This window comes from Phacochoerus africanus, chromosome 9, assembly GCF_016906955.1.
Source record: "Phacochoerus africanus isolate WHEZ1 chromosome 9, ROS_Pafr_v1, whole genome shotgun sequence".
Taxonomy (NCBI): domain Eukaryota; kingdom Metazoa; phylum Chordata; class Mammalia; order Artiodactyla; family Suidae; genus Phacochoerus; species Phacochoerus africanus.
The window spans coordinates 125,024,148-125,043,636 of record NC_062552.1 but is presented as its reverse complement, the minus strand read 5'-3'; the positions used below and the strand labels follow the sequence as shown (position 1 = coordinate 125,043,636).

Genomic DNA, 19,489 nt, shown 5'->3' with positions numbered 1-19,489 from the left:
GGGTTTATTTCTGGCTCTCTATTCTGTTCCATTGATCCGTATGTCTGTTTTTGTACCAGTAAGACAGTGTCTTAATTACTGTAGCTTTGTACTACTGTCTAAAGTCTGGGAGAGTTATGCCTCCTGCTTGGTTTTTGTTTTTTTTTTCCCCCCTCAAGGTTGCTTTGTCAACTCTGGGTCTTTTATGGTTCCATATACATTTTTGGATTATTCTAGTTCTGTGAAAAATGTCCTGGGTAATTTGATAGGGACTGCATTACATCTGTAGATTGCTTTGGGTCGTGTGGCCATTTTAACAATATTAATTCTTCCAACCCAGAAGCATGGGATATTCTTCCATTTCTTTGAATCCTCTTTAATTCCCTTTGTTAATGTTTTATTGTTCTCAGCATATAAATCTTTCACCTCCTTGGTCAGGCCTATTCCTAGGTACCTTATTTGTTTGGGGTGTGATTTTATTTTATTTATATTGACTTATTTATGCCTTTTTAGGGCTGCTCCTGCAGCATATGGAAGTTCCCAGGCTAGGGGTCAAATTGGAGCTGCGGCTGCTGGCCTACGCCAGAGCCACAGCAACACCAGATCTGAGCCACGTCTTCGACCTACACCACAGCTCATGGCAATGCCAGATCCTTAACCCACTGAGTGAGGCCAGGGATTGAACCTGCATCCTCATGGATACTAGTCAGTTCGTTTCCTCTGAGCCATGATGGGAATTCCCCAAATATTTCTTTTCTAATATTTCATTATTAGTATACAGAAATGCAACGATTTCTGAATGTTCATCTTGTATCCTGCTGCTTTGCTGAATTTGTTTATCAGATCATGTAGTTTTTGTGTGGCGTCCTTAGAGTTTTCTGTATATAGTATCATGTCATTTCCATATAGTGACAATTTTACCTCTTCTCTTCCAATTTGGATACTTTCAATTTCTTTTTCTTTTCTTTTTAAAATTTGTCTGATTGCTGTGGCCAGGGCTTCTAATACTATGTTGAATAGAAGTAGTGAGAGTGGGCATCCTTGTCTTTTTCCAGATTTTAGCAGGGGGCTTTCCAGCTTTTCTCCACTGAGTGTTATATTGGCTGTTGGTTTGTCATAAATGGCTTTTATTATGTTGAGATATGCTTCTTCTATACTCACTTTGGTAAGAGTTTTTAAAGTCATGAATGGATGTTGAATTTTGTCAAATGCATTTTCTGCATCTCTTGAGATGATCATGTGTTTTTTGACTATTACGTTGTGTATTATAAGAATTGATTTGCATATGTTGAACCATCCTTGTGAACTTGGGATCAATCCCACTTGGTCCTGGTGATAAATATTAATTTACAAGAAAACAGAGCTCAGGTGTCACTTCTTCCTGGAAACCCTCCCTGGCTGCCGCAGGCCCTCTGCCAAGCCTCCCGTGTTTTTCACGCTTCATGTCATTGTCTGGTTGATTTTCATCCCAGGGGTAACCTGAGGGCTGTGTCTGATTGCTGTTCTCAGGCCTGCCCTGGGCCTGGCACACAGCAGGGCTGAGAGAAAGAATAGCACTAAAAGAGCCCTGTCCTCAGAAGCGGACAGACTGTACTTCCTTGTCTCTGAAGCTCTCAAAGCCCTGGGGGCAGAGGTCTTATCTTTCTGTGCCCACGAGGATGCTGGAGCCCAGAAGGGGTAGGGGATGGCCCACCAGCTCACAGCCAAGGAGCTCTGAGTCCAGGTCCAGCCTCACAGTTGGGGCTAAGCCAGCACCTTGAAGGACCATGGGATGGGGCCTGACTGGGCCTTGGGAGTGCTAGATGGCTAGTGTGCTTCCTTTCAGGGTGACACAGAGCTTCCCAGAGGAGGGCATGGCTGAGCCAGCCCTTGACAAAGCTACAGAATTTGGCCAAGAAGGAGCAAGGACATCTTAGGAAGGGGAACTGCAGGAGCAAAGTTGTGGAGGTGGCAAGTGGGGCAGTCTCCTGACCAGCTGGAGGGAGGGTGAGGTCCCCCGGATGGGCTGGAGGGAGGGAAAAGTTTCCTGATTGGCTGGAGGGAAGTTGAGATTCTCCTGATTGGCGGAAGGGAGTGTGAAGGTCTCCTGATTCACTGGAGGGAGCATGAGGTTCTCTTGATTGGTCAGAGGGAGTGAGAAGTTTTTTTTTTTTTTAATTTTTATTAAAGTATAGTTGATTTGCAATGTTTGGAAATTTTCTTTCTTCCTTCTTTCCTTCCCTCCCTCTCTCTCTCTCTTTCTTTCTCTCTATTTTCAGGGCTGCACCTGCGGAATATGGAGGTTCCCAGGCTAGGGGTCCAACTGGAGCTGTAGCTGCCGACCTACACCACAGTCACCACAAAGCCAGATTTGAGCTGTGTCTGCAACCTACACCTTAGCTCATAGCAATGCTGGATCCTTAACCCACTGTGCAAGGCCAGGGATCGAACCCGTGTCCTCGTGGATACCAGTCAGATTCATTTCCACTGGGCCATGACGGGAACTCCCAGAAGTTTTCTTTTTCTTTCTTTCTTTCTTTTTTGTCTTTTTGCCATTTCTTTTTTTGTGTGTGTGTCTTTTTGCTATTTCTTTGGTCCGCTCCCGTGGCATATGGAGGTTCCCAGGCTAGGGGTCCAATCGGAGCTGTAGCCACCAGCCTACGCCAGAGCCACAGCAACGCGGGATCCGAGCCGTGTCTGCAACCTACACCACAGCTCATGGCAACGCCAGATCGTTAACCCACTGAGCAAGGGCAGGGACCGAACCCGCAACCTCATGGTTCCTAGTTGGATTCGTTAACCACTGCGCCACGACGGGAACTCCTCTTTTTGCCATTTCTTAGGCCACTCCTACGGCATATGGAGATTCCCAGGCTAGGGGTCTAATCGGAGCTGTAGCCACCGGCCTACACCACAGCCACAGCAACTCGGGATCTGAGTCTGCAACCTACACCACAGCTCACGGCAACGCCAGATCCTTAACCCACTGAGCGAGGCCAGGGATCGAACCGGCAACCTCATGGTTCATAGTCGTGTTTATTAACCACTGCGCCATGACGGGAACTCCCCAGAAGTTTTTTGACTGGTACTGGGGGTGTCCCTCCCGCCCAGGGCCTCCGTGTCGGGAAGCTGGAGGAATGCCCCCATCACAGAGTTTATTGAACGCCTTTTTTTTTTTTTTTTTTTTTTTTACCAGCATCACATTCCTCCTTCCTCAATCCTCACAACACTCGGAGGAGTGTTGCTCACCCATTTTTCAGACGAGGAGAGCAGGGCTATACTTAGTGTGAGCCGGGCACTGGGAGGGTGTGTTTTGTGGGGCCTCTGTCTAAACCAGGGATTCGATGACAATGTGCCGTTTCCAGGCCTGCGAGTGGCTGAGAGGGATGCGTAGAGAAGACACATGCGGAGATGCCTCTGGGGGTGGAGGGCCCACCCCTTCCCGCGCAGGTCCAGGAACCGTCCATCCCTCCGTGCTCCGTGCTGCCATCTGTGCTGTTCCAGGCAAGAATTTAAGCTCTTCGACCTGGAGGAAACGTAACAACACTGTCGGGACTCATGGAGCCAGGACTCCCTGGAACATGTTTGCCTTGTGACAGCCCATCTGGATGGCGGACCCCCAGAGCTGTCTTCTTAAGCTGACGGGGACCAGGCGATGCTGTCCTCCCTTGACCTTCGTGGCCCTGTGGGCTGGGCCGTCCACACTCTCCCAGAGGCTCTTGCTGTTCTTTGGTGGTGATGCTTACGTAGGCGGGTCGTGCCCGCAGGGTGCGGGAAAGCGGGAACGCGTCTGTCTTCTGGCCACAGGGAACCATTTGGAACTCGGTAGCCAAAACACAGTGTAAGCACCTCCTCTAAGTGTGTCCCTGCTTGAACTCTTTAGGTCACAGCCCCTGCAGTCCTGGAATATGTCCTCTTTCCGTGCCTTCCCCACGTCCCAGGGTGGATGGATGAGAAGAGCTGTCCCATTCAGGCAAATGACGTTAAAGCCTCCTTCTGCACAGCCTGAGACAGACCTGGGAGAGCGTGATGCCCCCCTTCCAACTGGGGCAGGAGCCCTGGATGGGAAGGGCCCATCGGTCTTGTGGGCCACCATCTCTGAGGTCCTTGGAGGGGATCCTGTAGCCGACAGTGATGTGTGATATGGAGCCTTTGGACAGAGTGGCTGCCGGCACAGGTGCCCCAGGTTAGATGCTTGCTGCCACCACGCCCCCTCGGGTGCCATGGCTGGAACCGAGAGGGAGGGCCAACACCCAGGCTCACACTGTGGAGCCTGGGCCGTGAGCTCCTCTTGTGTTGGATGTGAACAAGTGTCAACCCAAGTGAGCGTGTCCAGCCCATTCTGGTGTCCAGCTCCCTGTGATCCCACAAGAGAAAGGGTGTGCGGGCCTGGAGGAGTGATCGACTTGCTGGACTTCCCTCCTAGACCTGGCCTGGCCACAGCCCCAGAACAACCCACAGAGGGCATGCCCAGGGTTTGTTGGGGACATCTGGTCTACCTTACCTGGTGTGGTGGTGGGGTAGAGGGTTGGACGTGCTCCAGATGGGGAGAAATTGGAACAAAGGCCACACGGGTCCTGAGATGGGCTTGGAGCATCCCATCAGGATGGCACTGTGAGCCCTGGCTTGTCCCAGACATCACAGGGGTCTTAGGGATATTTGAGGAAGGTTCTGTAACGCTTGGGGTACCTTGAGACCAGAGGCCTTCGGTAGAGGGCTGTTGGCTAGTCTAAGGGAGCTTAGAGAAGGCAAGTGATTTGCTGGGGTCACACAGCCTGCAAGTGGTGGAACTCATGTCCAGGGCTGTTGGAGAATGCTGGAGAATATTCCTAAAGTCCCAGTGAGGAATTTCAGCAACTGAGACAGATGGGGGGTGGGGGGGAACAGGTGTTCAGGGAGGGGTTTGGGGAGGACACAGGAACACTTAAAACCATTTTTTCAAGCGACCTCAGTCCTGACTAGGGACTTTGGCTCTTCTCTTTCAGGCCCTGTGTCTCAGAGCCCAGCTGGGGACTGGCTTGTCTGAGAAGCTAATTCTAGCTAAAGTGTTAACAGCTGAATGGGTCGTCCATGTGCTCAGCGATGGGGACTTTCAGTCTTTGAGGACATGGGGCAGGATGGAAAGGCCAGAAACCCAGGTGTGCCTCCAGGCCTTGTTCGGACCAGCACCCCGCTCCCTGCCCGCTTCCCCTGGAGGCCTCTGCGGACAGCAGTGGGCTGCCCCAGACACTGGTTTACGCCTCTGGAGCCTGACTGGGGCCGTTTCCTGGATTGACAAGATTCCGACCATTTGTCAGATGACATCCCCGGGGGTCGCGGCCTCAGGGCTCCCATCCAAGTCATGGGGGGCGGGGGGCATGTGCACCCTCCTTCTGCTCTTGGGCCCGGGGTCCCCCCCTTGGGTGTTTTACATCCCAGGACCTTGGACAGGAATGAGGACAACACGGCCACCACCACCTGCTCTTTTGGGGGCAAACAAGCCGTCTCAAGGGCAGCTCACCCCAGGCCCTTGACCCCCAGCTCCCATCTCAAGCCCAGGCTGAGGGATCCTTTGGATGCACGCAGTGCACACCGTGGCTCGCAGTGGCTCAAATCAGTCCAGGGATGAAGAGGGGCAGCTGACAGATCTAGAGGAAGTGGGCTGTGGCCCCAGGAACTCGGAAGGTACCTGGGAGGAGGGCCGATGTGGGGTGGCCCTGGGACTGGAACCCTCCATGGGGTTTATCGGACCCTAGCTCTTACCTCCCCAGAAGCTGTATCTTTGCCTCTAAACTCCTGTGGTCCCTCAGCCACCTCAAGTCCCAGCCTCAGGCTACCAGCTCTGCCACCCCCCGTTTCCAGCTTCTTTGAAGTTACTGGCCTCGGCATCTGCCTCTGATTTTCAAGCACCCAGTTTCGAGGACACTTATAGTGGAGCAGGGGTGTCCAGAGATGCCCAACCTCACACGGGAACAGCTGTGTGTATCGGGAGGTGGGGGTAGGACATTTGATTCAAACTCACAGCTCTCTCTGGGCTGGGTCTGTCCTGCACCCCTACCCCTCAGGCCCCGGTGACTGAGTGCCTAGCCTGCTCTGGACACTGGGAACAAGCCCAGACCCACAGGCAGGGGCACCGTGTCTTCCGCAAGCCCTTAGTGGGGCTTCTCTCCCAGCTGCCCACTGCCCACCTGGCTCCTTCACCCAGCTGGCAAGTGGGATGCTCTTGGGCCCCTGAGGGAGCACTCCTCTCCCCAGGGTTCTGCCCTTTCCTCTCCATGTGTCCCCAGACCTGTCGCCCTGAGTGAGGGGACAAAGGGGCGGGGGCTCCCTCCTCCCCATTGTGGTCAAGGAGCTTGACTTCCTGGCCCTGACAGTTTATTCTGCCCCAAAGTTTCCCGCCTGGACCAAGCTTCAGCCTCCGGCGAGCCTCAGCCTTGGGTGTCGGCCTTCCGGAGTTTCCTGCTCAAGTCGCTCAGAGAGGACATGTCACGTTGCAGAAACAAGCATCTTGCAGACGGCTGGTGGCGCTTCTCCTCTCCAATCGCTGCGTGGCATTTTCCTTGCCTCATCGCGGTGCCAGGACCTCCAGCCTGATGTTGGATAGGAATGGTGAGCGTGAGCATCCTTTCCTTGTTCGCCTCTCGGGGGAGGTGGCAATATTTCTGCAGCAAGAATGATGTCAGTGTGTGTTTTTCTCAGATCAGAGCTCGGAAGATTCCCTTTACTCTTGATTTCCTATGACTCTTATCAGGTATGTGTGGAATTGATTGTATGTTTTATTTCTTTCTTTACTTTTTGTCTTTTTTGCTATTTCTTTGGGCCGCTCCTGTGGCATACGGAGGTTCGCAGGCTAGGGGTCAAATCGGAGCTGTAGCCACCAGCCCACGCCAGAGCCACAGCAACGCAGGATCTGAGCCGCGCCTGCAACCTACACCACAGCTCACGGCAACGCCGGATCGTTAACCCACTGAGCAAGGGCAGGGACCGAACCCACAACCTCATGGTTCCTAGTTGGATTCGTTAACCACTGCAGCACGACGGGAACTCCTGATTGTATGTTTTATTTCTTGATGTATGTATGTATTTAATTTTTTTTTTTTGCTTTTTAAGGCTGCACCCATGGCATATGAAGGTTCCCAGGCTAGGGGTCCAATTGGAGCTGCAGCTGCCAGCCTGCGCCAGAGCCACAGCAATGCCAGATCCGGGCCACCTCTGCAACCTACGCCACAGCTCATGGCAACGCTGGACCCCCAACCCACTGAGCAAGGCCAGGGATCAAACCTGGGTCCTCATGGATACTAGGTGGGTACGTTTCCGCTGCACCACAACGGGAACTCCCGATCGTATGTTTCAAAGTGTCACCTTTCTTCTTTTAATAAACTACACAGGCTTTCAAGAGTTAAAACAAACATATATACTCCTGGGATAACACCCCCCCACCCCAAGCCTTCTTTATATATTATTGGATTCTATTTGCTAATATCTTGTTAAGAATTTATGTGTCTATAGTTTCATGAGAGATACTGGTTTATAATTTTCTCTCCTTTTTGCAATAGCCCCTATTAGGGTTTGGTATTAAGATTATGCCTCTTGCTCCATAAGCAGTGTTCCATTTATTCTCTATTTTCTGAAAAATTTTATATGGCCTTTGTATTTCTTCCTTCAGTGTTGCACATAATTCACCAATGAAAACATCTGGGCCTAGAGTAACCCCTAGAGGGCTATTTAGATCTTCTATTTCATCTTGTGTTAATTTTGGCAAGTTGCATTTTTCAAGGAATTTTCTCATTTCGTCTAAGTTGTTGAATTTGTTGGCGTAAAATTATCTGCAGAATCTGTAACGATAATCTCTTTTTTAATTTCTAGTACTGGTAGTTTGTATTTTCTCTCTCTGTCGTGATCAGTCTCCTTGTCAACTTTGTTCATCTTTTTCAAAGAACCAACTTTTGCCTTTGTTAATTTTCTCTCTTGCTTTCTACTTCGTTGATTTCTGCCTTCTATGACAGCTTTCCTGCCACTTCGCTGTCTTTTTCCCGTCTTTTTTCAGCTTCTTAGAGCATCACCTTAGGTCACTGCTTTTATGCTTTTCTTCTTTTCTTTTTAAGCATTTAAAGCCATGCATTTGCCTCTAAGGACTCTTTCAGTTGCGTCTCATAGATTTTTATATATTGTATTTTCATTATTATTCACTTCTTATGATTTCTTTGATCTGTTAATTATTTAGAAATGTATCGTTTAATTCCTAGGTCTTCTATTGTTATTAGATTTAATTCCATTAGTGTGAGATAGATGCCATCTGATCTCAGTCCTTTTAAATTTGCTGAACTTCATGTTATCGCTCAGTATATGGTCTGTCTGGGTGAACGCCCTTGAAAAGAGTGTTGACGCTGACTCTGTAGAGGTTGGATGTAGGATTCCATACATAACACCTAGGTCAAGGCGGTCGATCGCACTGTTCAGATCATCTCTGTCATTTACGGATGCATTTATTTTTTTATCTCTTGTTCTAGCACTGACAGAGTGGACCTGAAATATCTAATGTGATTCAAGACTTATCTACCTCTCCCTTTAATTCTGTCACCTTGTGCTTAACTGTTTTGAAGTTTCATTATTATATGAACACACATTTGTGTTTGTTATGGTTTCCTAATGAATTGGTCCTTTTCTCTCTATGAACTGGTCTTAACTGTTTCTAAGAAAACCTTTGGTCTTGAGTTCTCTTTTATCTGATATTAATGTAATGACTTCAGCCTTCTTATAATTATTACTGTTCCCCACCCCCGTCTGTTCACATCCACTTACGTTCAACCACTATGTGTCTTTTGTGTGTGTGTGTGTGTGTGTGTGTGTGTCTTTTGTCTTTTTAGGGCCGCACCTGTGGCATATGGAGGTTCCCAGGCTAGGGGTTGAATCGGAGCTGTAGCTACCAGCCTACACCACAGCCACAGCAAAGCCAGGTCCTAGCCACATCTGCGACCTACACCACAGCTCACAGCAACACGGATCCTGAACCCACTGAGCGAGGCCAGGGATCGAACCTGCATCCTTGTGGATACTAGTTGGGTTCGTTAACCACTGAGCCATGACGGGAACTCCTATGTGTCTATATTTAAAGAATCACACTTGTAGACGCTGATAGTTGGTTCTCACATTTTTATCCATGCTGACAATTTCTGCATTTTAATTTTGGTGGTTAAGTACATTTATGTCTCATTTTATTATTCATTTTCTGATTGTCATCTTTGTTTTTGGTTTCTCTGAGTCTCTTTTCTGTCTTTCTTTTAGATAACGTGAATATCTTTTAGGGATTTATTTTAACTTATCTATTGGCATTTTTAGTTATACTTTCTTTTCTTTTCTTTTCTTTTTTTTTTTTTGCTTTTTAGGCCCGCACCCACGGCACGTGGAGGTTCCCAGGCTAGGGGTTGAATCAGAGCTGCAGCCGCTGGCCACAGCCACAGCCACGGCAACGTCAGACCCGAGCTGTGTCTGCGACCTACCCCACAGCTCACAGCGACTCCGGATCCTTAACCCACTGAGCGAGGCCAGGGATCTCATGGAACCTGTGTCCTCATGGATGCTCGTCAGATTCGTTTCCACTGAGCCACGATGGGAACTCCTAGTTATACCTTCTTATATTAAAAAAAAAAAAAAAAAACTGTAGTAGTTTTTCTAGGAGTTAGATTCTTAACTTTTAACAGTCTACATGGAAGCATTTACCACTTCATATAAAATCTAGAACTCTTGCACGGTAGATGTACGTTACCTCCTCACCCTTTGAGTTATAGTTGCTTGATATATGTACTATATCAAAAGATATCATAAACCCCACAGGAAAATGAGCTCTGCTTTAAAAAGTCTTAGCTACTCCTAAAAAATAAGAGGGTTTAAAAAATAACGACCAGCTATGAATCGTTTCTGAGGCCCTTTATTTCTTCCTGAAGATGGAAGTTCCCATCTGGTGTCATTTCCCTTCTTTTAGACTCTCTGGCAGGGCAGGTATGATGGCCGTGAATGCTCTTAGGTCTTTGACCTGAAAATGTTTTTATTTCCCCTACAATCTAGAAGGATGTTTTCTTTGGATTTATATCTGAGTTCCGAGTTGAAATTTTTTTTTTCTTTCGGCATTTTAAAGGTGTTATTCTGTCTGCTGTCTCTTGCCGTCTCATCGCTGTAGTTTCTGATGAGAAATCAGTAATCATTTGAATTGTTCTATTGTACATAATTGTGCTTTCCTCTGGTCGCTTTTATGATTTTCTCTTTTATTTTTGGTGTTCAGCAATTCAGCTATTGTGTGCTTAGGCACTTTTTTTTTTTCCCATTCTGCTTGGGGTCTGCCGAGCTTCTTGAATCCTGAAATTATCGCCTTTCACCACATTTGGAAAATCTTGAGCCTTGTTTCTTTAGCTATTCTTCCTCATTTTCTCTTCCTTTTTTTTGGTGACTCCAACTACATTTACGGCTTGGCCTTCTGATAATCACCCCGTGGGTCGCAGAAGCTCTTCATTACATTTCAATCCCGTGTCTCTCTGTCCTTCGGATTGGACAACTTCCGTGGATCTGTTTCGGGGTTACTCACTCTTTCCTGCTGTTGCAGTGAATGAACCAGTGTTTTTACATCGCTGTTAACTAGTGGCTATGGATCACTCAGACGCCGGTGCCTTTCTGTTCCTGAATCCCATCCCGCTTACTTTTCAGGTATCCTTGGGCTCCTCTTGGCTGTGAGAGTGTCTCAGACTTTCCTTGTTTCTTTTGATCTTGATGCTTTTTGTTGTCATTGCTGTTTTGGCCGCACCTATGGTATATGGACGTTCCCAGGTCAGGGATTTAATCTGAGCCATAGCTGTAGCACTGCCATATCCTTAACCTGCTGCACCACAAGGGAACTTCTGATCTTGGTACTTTTTGTGTGTGTGTGTCTTTTTGCCATTTCTAGGGTTGCTCCCGTGGCATATGGAGATTCCCAGGCCAGGGGTCTAATCGGAGCTGTAGCTGCTGGCCTACACCCCAGCCACAGCAACACAGGATCCGAGTCGTGTCTGCAGCCTACACCACAGCTCACGGCAATGCTGGATCCTTAACCCACTGAGTGAGGCCAGGGATCGAACCCGCAACCTCATGGTTCCTAGTCAGATTCGTTAACCACTGCGCCACAACAGGAACTCCGATCTTGGTACTTTTGAGGAGTACTGGTCAGGTATCTTGTAGAGTCATCCTTAGCTGGGATTTGTCTGATGTTTTCCTGACGATGATACTGGAGTTACAGGTTTTGGGAGGAAGACCAGAGATCACCTGCCATTCTTATCATGTCGCATCAAGGGTAGATTTTGAGTTAAGTTTTGTGAAAGGTGTAAAATCTATTTTTGTTTTTTTTTTGAAATGAACAGTTGTTTATTTTAAAAGACAATTTCACCGGTACAGTGAAAAAAGTTATGCAATATCTCATGTAAAGCAATAGCATACAGTCATTAAAATATTGACGGAGAATGGGATATTTTGTTTTGTTTTGTATTTTTAAATTATAGTTGATTTACAATGTTGAGCCAATTTCTGTTGTTCAGGAAAGTAACCTAAGAAGAATGACGCTAGAGAACAGATATTGCCTGACAGCCTTCTTCTTCCTGTGTATCTATAGATATACGTGTACATTCTTTTACTGACCGCTGGTTTTTTTTTTCAAACACGTGACTCTTCAGTTCTCCTTTTGCACCATTTGGTGCTCGACTTTCTCCATTGCGTTGCCCTTGCTCCTCTGTCCAAAGTCAGTTGACCACATCTGCGTGAGTCTGTTTCTGGGCTCTGCTCTGCTGTGTTCTATTCTCTCCTGTCCTGTCCCATCCTGTTCTGTGGATATGTTTGCCTGCTCCTTCTCTAACACCAGGCTGTCTTGCTCTCCATGTCAGGCAGTATCTGTTCTCCAGCGTCATTCTTCTTCTTCCCCATTTGCTTTGGCTATTCTGGGTCTTTTTGTGTTTTCATATAAATGTTAGCACCATTGCCACAGTATTTGCAAAACAGCTTCCTAGGATTTTGGTTTGGATTGTGCTGAATCGATAGAGGTGGGAAGAATGGACGTCTCGAAATATTGAGTCTTTTAATCCTTTAACACAGAATAGCCACAATTTATTTAGATGGTCTCTGATGTCTTTCATCAGAGTTCTCTAGTTTTCGGCATATAGATGCTGAACATATTTTGTTAGATATGTGCCTAAGTATTTCATTTTTGGTATTATTATAAATGAGGTCATGTTTTTAACTTCAAATTCCAACTGTTCTTGCTTTCATAAGGAAAGCAAATGACTTTTGTTTATTAAAATGGTATCATTTGACCTTGCAATAATTGCTTGTAATTCCAGGTGTGTGTGTGTGTGTGTGTGTGTGTGTGTGTGTGTGTGAATTCTTTGGGCTTTTCTTTAGAGATAATTATGATAACTATGAACAAAGACAGTTTTATTTCTTGCTTCCCAGTCTGTATGTTTTTATTTCCTTTTCTTAGAGCAATAGCAGGGACTGCCAGTACGATGTTGAATAGGTGTGAGAGGGATCCTTGCCTTCTTCCTAATCTTAGAAAGCATCAATTTCTCACTCTTAAGAATTGTGTTAACTGTTTAAAAAAGATTTTTTTTGGGGGGGGTAGATGTTCTTTATCAATTTGAGGAAGTCCCTCTCTATTCCTAGTTTGCGGAGAATTTTTTAGAAATCAGAAATGGGTGTTGGATCTTGCCAGATGCCTTTTCTGCGTCAATTAAATTGGTCCTATAATTTTTCTTCTCTAGCCGGTTGATGTGGTGGCTGACATGAATTGATTTTCAATTTCGGTTGATTTCCATTAATTGAACCACTATTGTATACCTGGAGTAAATGTCACTTGATCATGGCATATGACTCTTTTCCGTATTACTGGACTCAATTTGATAATATTTTATTGGAGATTTTTACCTTTATGTTGATGAAACATACTGGTCTGTAGCTTTCCTTTCTTACATTTATTTGGTTTGGGGGTTCGGGTGATACTGACCTCATAGGTGAGTTAGGAAGTCTGCCCTCTGCTTCCGCTTCCTGGGGGAGACTGTAGAGGATTGGCGTCATTTCTTCCTTTCATATTTGATAGAATTCAACGCTGGAAGCATCTGGGCCTGGTGCTTTCTTCTTCGGAAGATCACTGACTGCTGATTCAATTTCTTTAATAGGCAAGTCTGTAGAATAGGCCCAGTTAATGGTCCTTGGCTTTGCTGAGGTGTAATTGACACATAAGAACAGGCCTATGCAGATGATCTTGTTCTCATGTGCATTTTGGTAGCCGCGTCTTTCAAGGAATTGGTCCATTTCACCTAAGTTCTCGCGTTTATGGACATAGAGTTTTCCGTACTCCTTATTATTCTTATCCTCTTACTATCCATGACATCGACTGTGATAACTCTTGCTCTCATTTCTGACGTTAGCAGCTTGTGTCTTCTGTCGTCTTTTCTTGTTAGCTTTGCTGGAGGTTATCAATCATGTCGATCTTTCTAAAGAACCAGCTTTTGGTTTCACTGATTTTCTCTACCATTTCCCTGGTTCTGATTCCATTGATTTCTGTTCTAATTTCTGTTATTTTTTTCTTGTGCTTGTTTTAGGCTTAAATTGTTCTTCTTTCTCAAGTTTCATCAGATGGATGCTTAGATCATTGATTTTAGATTTTGCTTTTACATTGCATGCATTTGATGCTACGTGCTTCTCTCTAAGCATTATTTTTTACTGCATCCCACATATTTTGGAAGTTGTATTTTCATTTAGTTAAAAATATTTTAAAATTTCTCTTGAGATCTCTCACTCAACTCGTATTATTTAGATGTTGTTGTTTAATCTCCAACTATTTTTGTACTTTCCACTTATCTTTCTATTATTGATTTCTTGTTTAATTTCATTGTGGCCAAGATGAGAGCTTATATGACTTCTATTCTTTTAAATTTATTAAGGTGTGGTTTATGGTCCCAAATGTGGTCTGTCTTGCTGAATGTTTCCTGTGAGCTTGAGACAAGGGTGTATTCTGCTGTGGTTGAAATATTCTAGAAATATCGATTCGATCAAGTTGATTGATAGTGCTGTTCAGGGAGACTACATCATTATTATTAATTTTTTTTTTGTCTTTTTAGGGCCACACCCACGGTACACAAAGGTTCCTAGGCTAGGGGTCCAATCGGAGCTACAGCTGCCGGCCTACACCACAGCTCACAGCAATGCCAGATCCTTAACCCACCGAATGAGGCCAGGGATCGAACCTGTGTCCTTATGGATGCTAGTCAGATTCATTTCAGCTGAGCCATGACAGGAACTCCCAGGTCAACTATATTACTGCTTTTCTGTAGGCTTCATCTATCCGCTACTGAAAGAGGGGTGTTGACGTCCACAGCGCTAACAGTGGATTTGTCTGTTTATTTTCGTTCTATCAGTTCCTGTTTATACACTTCTGTTTGTTTTGTTGTTATGTGCATACACATTACAGGTTATTAGATCTTCTTGAAGAAGTGACCCCCTTATCGTTATGCAGTGTCTCTCTTTATCTCTGATAATTTTCCTTGCTCTGAAGTCTGCTTTGTATGCAATTGATAAAGCTACTTTATGTCCTCACAACTCAGCACATAAATTGTGTGCTTTATTCATAAAACAAATAAGTAAAAATAAAGTGACTTTAGCTTTAAAAAAAAAAAAACAAATTTGTGCTGGCATGGTATATCTTTTTCCATTCCTTGGCTTTTAATCTATATTTTTGTTGCTATATTTAAAGTGGGGTAAAGGAGTTTTCTTGCTGATAACGTAGAGTTGGGTCTCATTTCTTTTATCTACTCTTTAATTGGTATATTTAGAGCATTCATATTTAAAATGGCTATTGATAGAGATGGATTAATATCTACATATTTGTCACTCTTCTTTTCATTATACTCTGTTTCTTTTTTCCTCCCCTCTTTTTCCAACTTCTCCAGTTTTTTTTTTTTTGTTTTGTTTGTTTGTTTGTTTTTTTGTCTTTTTAGGGCCCTACTTGCAGCGTATGGAAATTCCCAGGCTAGGGGTCTAACCAGAGCTACAGTTGCCGGCCTACACCACAGCCACAGCAATGCCAGATCTGAGCCACATCTGCGACCTACACCACAGCTCGCGGCAATGCTGGATCCTTAACCCACTGCGCGAGGCCAGGGATCGAACCTGCAACCTCCTGGTTAATAGTCGGATTCGTTTCTGCTGTACCACAGTGGGAATTCCTTGTTTCTCCTTCATTTTCGAAGGATATCTTTGCTGGAGATACAGTCATAGGTTGGCGGGCTTTTTCTTTAAAAACAAATATTTCACTTCGGTCTCTTTTCACTTGTGTGCTGAAGAGGAGTCGGATGTAATTCTAACCCTCTTTCCTCTCTAGGTGAAGGTGTCTTTGTTCTCTTGCTTCCTTCAGAAGTTGCCCTTTTTCTCTAGCTTGGATGTGATGTGCCGCGGTGTTGATTTTTGGGGTATTTTTCGTGCTTGGTGTTTTCTGAACTTCTTAGGTCTGTGGTTTGCTATCTGTCATTAATTTGGGGCCGTTTCCAGCCATTGTTACCTGAAATATTTCTTTTTCGTCTTCTCTTCTCCTTGTCGTATTGCAGCCATGGGCGTGTTACAGCTTTGAGACTTGCACAGCTCGGGATGGCCTCTTCCCCCTCTCCCTCCCTTTGCCACACCCACGGCATTCAGACGTTCCTGGGCCAGGGATTGAACCCGTGCCACTGCAGTGACCCGAGCTGCTGCAGCGACAATGCCAGATCCTTATCCTGCTGCATCACGAGAGAATTCCTGTTCTCTCTTTGCTTCGTTCTTTTTCTTTGGATTTCAACTTGGGTGGTTTCTATTGCTGCATTTTCCCAAGCTCGCTAACTCTTTCCTTGGCCACGTCCAGTCTAGCGATGCGTCCATCAGAGGCATTCTTCATGTCCGCTACAGGGTTTCTGACGTCTAGCATTGCCTTTTGAGGCTTAGAGTGTCCACCTCTCTGCTTACATTAGCGATAGATGATTGTATGTTTTCTACTTTCTCCGTTAGAGCTCCTAACATATTGGTCACATTGATTTTAATTTCCCGATCTGATTGAGAACTCTGAAAATCTGTGTCACAGGCAAATGTATCAGGTAAGTGACAGATGAAGCAAGTATCCTTGAGACATTGAAAACTGACCAGTGATTAATGTCCCGGCTCTCCAAAGACTGGACGAAACCCCCTGGACACCCCCTGGAAAAATGAGTGATCAGTAAGAGTTACCATTTATACAGTGAACCCTGAGTTCTCAGCACTTACACAAATGTCAGAACCGAGTGCAGCGAGACCTGTGAGACTCATGAGGAGGGAGCCACCTTGTCCGGCCTCGTGTGTGTGTGTGTGTGTGTGTGTGGGGGGGATTCTGGGCTGTGGGACCAGCCTGACAAGTGTGTGCAGAGAGTGATGTACAAGTCAAGTTTCTCAGCAATACGTGAGAGACAGCGGCAAGAGAGACAGCCGGAAAGGCAGGCTAGGAGCAAGGATGTGATCCTGTGGGCAGTAGGGAGCCATGGATGGTTCTTGAGCAGAAGCACAGTGAGGTGAAGGTTTTGGCTACAGGCCGGACAGTCAGAGTGGGGAGCAGACATGGCCTGACCGAGGTTGTCTTCAGGTCCAGGGAGGGTTGTGGTGGCGTGGAAGGCAGGAGAACAAGCACGAGCCTGTGACTTGGCATGCGGACTGCGGAGGCGTCAGGGCTGTTCCCAGGCCTCTGGCTCAGAGGATTGGGCAGATGGAGCTGCTAGCCAAGGGGGTGGTGGCGGGGGGATATGGAGGGAACAGGTTGGGATGGGTCTGAGGAGCCGGGGGTAGCCATGGGCTAGGAGGGGGTGGGTTGCTGGAGGTGGGCCGTGGGGGTGGGAGGGAGGCCTTCGGGGGACTGTCTGAGGGTCACTTGCCCTTAGCAGGTGATCAGAGGCCGAGGAGGCGGGAAGTGGAGGAGCTGGCCTGGCTGGACAGGGGGTAGAGGGGTGGGGGGTGGGGACCCTGCATCCTGGGCACCCTGGACACCTCAGTTCCATGACACGCGGCTCTGGCCTCTCTATGTGACCAGACCTGAGGCCAGTACAGCTGTCCCCCACTTCCTGGGCCTAGGGTGGGGGGGTGGTCAAGCCACAGCAGTGAGGTCCTGCATGGGCCAGAGCCCAGGACGCCAGAGCAGCAGCGAAGTTTGGGGGAGGAAGCCGGGTGTGGGGCACCACCGCCTTTGAGAGGTAGGAGAGTGCGGGCCCACTGAGGGTCTTCACCCCCCTCCCTATTTTCTTGTTGAGGGGAGGGCTCTGGGCTCAGCTCCAGGGACCCCTGGTCCCCTGCACCCCCGGGGGGTGGCTGTCTGCATGAGCCAGAGGTGTCAAGAGGTGGGGCTGATCTCAGCCTTGGCCTCTGTCGTCTCCAGCGGAGCCTTTCCTCCTGCAGATGTCAGCACCCCACGCCCACCCAGAAGCTCCCCGTCCACTGTCCCTGCTCAGATGAGAAGGCTGCTCTGCAGACTTGCCGGTTGCCCTCCTACGGAGGCCCAGCATCTTCAGCCTCCTCCCAACCCCTGCCCTTCACCTGCCTCTTGGCTGACATAGCTGAGCTCTGACCCCCTGACCCCTGACCTTTGCCCCTGCTGTTCCCACTGCAGAGGCACTGGGACCGCTCTTTTGGGCCCATCATCACCAGCCACACCCACTGTCCCCTTTTAGCTTTGAATCGATGTTCATGTTTTCTTGCTTGCCCGGAGGATGAGTGTGGGAGTGTGGCAGGGCCTCCAGAGCTTGTGGTCATTGTTTGTAGAATCAAGCACATTAAGATTCTCAAAGGACCACTGGCTCTGGGGACACACATCCTGCAGTGCGTTTCAGCAGGAAGCCCACCGGTTGCAGAGTCTCGCGGCTTCTCTGCTGAACGTTGCTTTCACTGATCATTTGGGTTCATGTTTTCTGACGGAAATGAGAGCCACAGAGCTAACTTCACTGTGAACAATCTGGAACATGGTCTTGGAAAGAGCTGCTAAACTTGCCAGGGGAGGGTTTCTGATAGACATCGGGGTGGGGGAGGGGGAGGTTGGCGAAGCCGGGAGCGGTTAAACCTCCAGGGACAAGCTGATGCGACTGGTTTCGGTGGCCCTGTGTCAGGCCCAGGGCTGGGGTGAGGGTGGAGAGTTAGGGAGCAGATCTAGCCCAGCTGAAAGCCGAGGTGCCACCTGCTGAGGCCTGCAGAGCACATCTGGTTCCTGGAGCTGTGGGCAGGGGAAGGGGTGATGGCCCAGTGTCTGGCGGGTGTGTGTGTGTGTGTGTGTGTGTGTGTGTGTGGACAGCAGCTCAGAGGACAGAGGGCACATCCAGCAGCTGAGCCTCAGAGCCGGGATCCCACCTGAAGCTCCCACCCCTCAGGAGTCCCAGGGGCGCCACTGTAGTGACCTCTGAACCCCCAGCATCTCAAGGAGACAGCACAACTTTTTTTTTTTTTCTTTTTGGGGCCACATCTGCTGCATATGGAGGTTCCTAGGCTAGGGGTCATATCGGAGCTATGGCTGCCAGCCTACACCACAGCCATAGTGACGTGGGATCCAAGCTGCATCTGCGACCCACACCACAGCTCATGGCAATGCCAGATCCTTAACCTCCTGAGAGGGTTCCAGGATCAAACCCGCATCCTCACGGATACTGGTCAGATTCGTTATCACTGAGCCTCCTCCGACAGCACAGCTTCGAGGAAGACTTTCAAGGGCCCACACGTCCCCCTTCCCTGTACTTTCCTGGAAGGTCGGCTACAGTGGGCGCCTGCCCCCAGCCCACTCCCCTTGCTCTCCTGGGGCCTGGGGGCCAGGAGGCGCTCTTGGTCCTGCTTCCTGCCTTAGGTCCTTCCCCGAGGTCGTCCGCGAGGGTGAGCGTGGTGGGAAGGGGTGAAGATGCCGCCCTTGGGAGGTGGGTGCTGGGATGGAGCCTGCTCAGACCCCAGGGCACTTCCAAACCCTCATTCTTGGGTGGGCAGGAACTACTCTGCCTGTGCCACAGCTGGGGAAACTGAGGCCCAGGGGGTAGGGGGCTCCCAAGGACCCTGAGCTTCAGGGAGAAGCCGGCAACGCGTATGGTCTGTGCCTCCTGAAGCCCCCTCCCCCGGCAGAGGCTGGGGAGTCAGGGGTCTGCCCCAGGACTGGCTCCTAGAGGCCCTTGGTACAGGCTCTCCCTCCTGGGGGGCTCTCATGTGGGGGTGGGGTGGGGTGCCTGGAGCTCGTGGCCAGGACAGGCTGATCCACTGTTTGTGGCTTGCGCAGTGGGGTAGACTGCAGGTCTGAGCAGGAGCCCTCTGCCCAGCAAGTGGAGGCACCCTCGGGGTTAGAGGCCCTACCTGGAGCTTAATGCTGAGTGGGGAGACTGCAGGACCCCACCAGCCCCAAGCACCACCCTTTGCGCACACAGTGCCCTGCCTGGACTGCCTCCCCCTTCAGGAGGCTCCAGGGATGCTGGCCGGGGTGGGGGGGGGGCACCAGCCCCCACAGGCACCTGCCCAGGCCCCCTTGTGG

At 48.4% G+C, this 19,489-nt stretch overlaps 1 long non-coding RNA gene across 1 annotated transcript; it reads left to right on the top strand.

Moving 5' to 3' along the window:
- The first annotated feature begins 4,946 nt into the window (after positions 1-4,946).
- LOC125136837 (uncharacterized) lies at positions 4,947-6,688 on the top strand. The gene is made up of 3 exons (XR_007137231.1): positions 4,947-5,096; positions 6,329-6,546; positions 6,637-6,688. It is a non-coding gene; the product is annotated as an uncharacterized LOC125136837 (long non-coding RNA).
- The last annotated feature ends 12,801 nt before the right edge of the window (positions 6,689-19,489 follow it).